The sequence below is a fragment of the Pygocentrus nattereri genome, chromosome 17 (genome assembly GCF_015220715.1).
Source record: "Pygocentrus nattereri isolate fPygNat1 chromosome 17, fPygNat1.pri, whole genome shotgun sequence".
In the NCBI taxonomy this organism is placed as follows: domain Eukaryota; kingdom Metazoa; phylum Chordata; class Actinopteri; order Characiformes; family Serrasalmidae; genus Pygocentrus; species Pygocentrus nattereri.
The window spans coordinates 18667806-18670710 of NC_051227.1; positions in this window are offsets into that span (position 1 = coordinate 18667806).

Consider the following 2905-nt stretch of genomic DNA (forward strand, 5'->3'; position numbering starts at 1 on the left):
CATCAGGGTCGCGGGGGGGGGCGCTGGAGCCGTCGGGCGGAAGGCAGGACACACCCTGGACAGGTCGCCAGTCCATCGCAGGGCACCCAGGCAGACACTCACACCCAGGGGCAGTTTAGCATGTCCAATTGGCCTGACTGCATGTCTTTGGACTGTGGGAGGAAACCGACACAGACACGGGGAGAACATGCAAACTCCACACAGAGAGGATTCAGTCACCCAGCAGGGGAATCAAACCCAGGCCCTCCTCGCTGTGAGGCAACAGCGCTACCCACCACACCACCATGCCGTCCCTGAGCAATAAACATCAATCCAATTATTTATACTCAATATTTCTTTAACTGTGCTGCAGTAATTCCATTTAAACAGAGCTAATTCTGATCTCTTTGTAATTAATCAGGCAGTTCAGAAGTGTTTTGAAAGTACAATATCACAACATGCTCAGAAAAGCAATATGCTCATAAACATATTGTGACATGTAGTGAAGTTATGCATCGCCATCATAATAATTACTGACACTGTATTTTCAGCCGTAATGTCTTCAAAAATAATAGTAAGGTGGTCCCATGTAGAACCATATACAACTCATTCCTCATCATTCTGAAGAGGATTTTCACCATGCAAAGGAATAATTAAGAATGGAATAGTTCTACATACAACCCCAATTCCAATGAAGTTGGGACGGTGTGTAAAACATAAATAAAAACTGAATAAGATGATTTGCAAATCCTTTTCAACCTATATTCAATTGAATACACTACAAAGACAAAATATTTAATGTTCAAAGGATAAACTTTATTGTTTTTTGCAAATATTCACTCATTTAGAATTTGATGCCTGCAACACGTTCCAAAGAAGTTGGGACAGGGGCAACAAAAGACTGGGAAAGTTGAGGAATGCTCAAAAAACACCTGTTTGGAACATTCCACAGGTGAACAGGTTAATTGGAAACAGGTGAGTGTCATGATTGGGTATAAAGGGAGCATCCCTGAAAGGCTCAGTCATTCACAAGCAAGGACGGGGCGAGGTTCACCACTTTGTGAAGAACTGCGTGAGCAAATAGTCCAACAGTTTAAGAACAATGTTTCTCAACATGCAATTGCAAGGAATTTAGGGATTTCATCATCTACAGTCCATAATATCATCAAAAGCAGCTGCTCAGCCATGGAAACTCATTCCATGAAGCTTTCAACACTGTTCTTGAGCTGATCTGAAGGCCACATGAAGTTTGGAGGTCTGTTATTGACTCTGCAGAAAGTTGGTGACCTATGCGCCTCAGCATCCTCTGACCCCGCTCTGTCATTTTACGTGGCCGACCACTTCTTGGCTGAGTTGCTGTCATTCCCAACGGCTTCCACTTTGTTATAATCCCACTGACAGTTGACTGTGGAATATTTAGTAATGAGGAAATTTCATGACTGGATTTGTTGCACAGGTGGCGTCCGATCACGGTATCATGCTGGGATTCACTGAGCTACCCGTTCTTTCACTAATGTTTGTAGAAGCAGTCTGCAGGCCTAGGTGCTTGATTTTCTACACCTGTGGCCATGGAAGAGATTGGAACAGCTGAATTCAATGATTTGCATGGGTGAGTGAATACTTTTGGCAATACTGTGTACATTGGTATAGAAAGGCCAATGAGGTACTCAGTGAGACTGACAGCCTAATTACTTGAACCAAGTGAATGTCCAGCACCCTAGCATCATCCAAGCATGTAGCACCTGCACTTGCACTGCAATTTTGCCCTGAATGTAACTGATGCAATGTGCATAAATTTATTCATAAATTGTGTTACAAAACAAATGCTTATAAAAACACTTATATCATGGATTACTGACAAAGTACAGTGAATTATAGCACTGTGGAATATAAGCAAACTTGCTGAATGGGCCCACATCTCAGCACTCAGCACAGTGGCCTTCACAGGCAGCCTTGCTCAGTCAATCACTCTCCCTGTGCTCTGCCCTCCAGTGCCATAGGATGGTTGGCTGGAGAAAAGCTTTTTAGTGATTAAAACACTTCCTGGGACAAATGCATTCCAAACACAGGGATGACAATACCTGGAAAACACACACACACACACACACACACACACACTTTCTAAGCCGCTTATCCTTCTGGGTTGCAGGAACCTGGAACCCATCACAGTAAAATCCTATTGTTCTCATCAGTAAAAATATGTTCATGCATCGTGACTCATGCATCCTATGCCAAAACTAAAAATGTAACTGAAAGACAAACCTTGTGAATTTGTGTGTAAGAGGCACCACTGAAGGCTACACAGCTGAAAAATGAAGATCTCTAGCTGAGATTTTCTTAGTGTTTGGCTGGCTGTTCCACTGTGTCTTACAGAGACAGAACATTGCTTTCCCATATTTGAAGAATACGATTTATAAAGCCAATAGCAAATGTTCTGTTAATTAGAACATTCGAACTGTAATGATATCATTCTTTGTGAAATGTGTTAGTGATTACCTGAGTGACACCTACAAATGTGATGCATTTGATGGCATCACAGAGGGGTAAAGAAGTGCTGTATGAAAATCAGATATAACATATTCTAAGTCATAAGATTCTTAAAAATGAGCACTCTTTCATCACAATGATGCAAGTTGTAATGGTAAAGAGCAAGATCTCGTCTTGTATACTCATATATTTCAGTTGTATTGTACAATGATTATATAATTCCCTTCTTTTTTTAGCATAATTCACCAAAAACTACAGGTACAACTGGCTAGAGTGTAGTGGGGAAGGGGAGCGGTCTATTTCTGATGATACTGTTGCTTCCGCACACTGACTCACACTATTTAATCACAGTAATTGCTTCACCTGCGTTTCCTCTTTTCTATATTTTAATATTTTACATTAATGTTGAAACCTCATTGCTCTTTTGTTATTGTTTGCT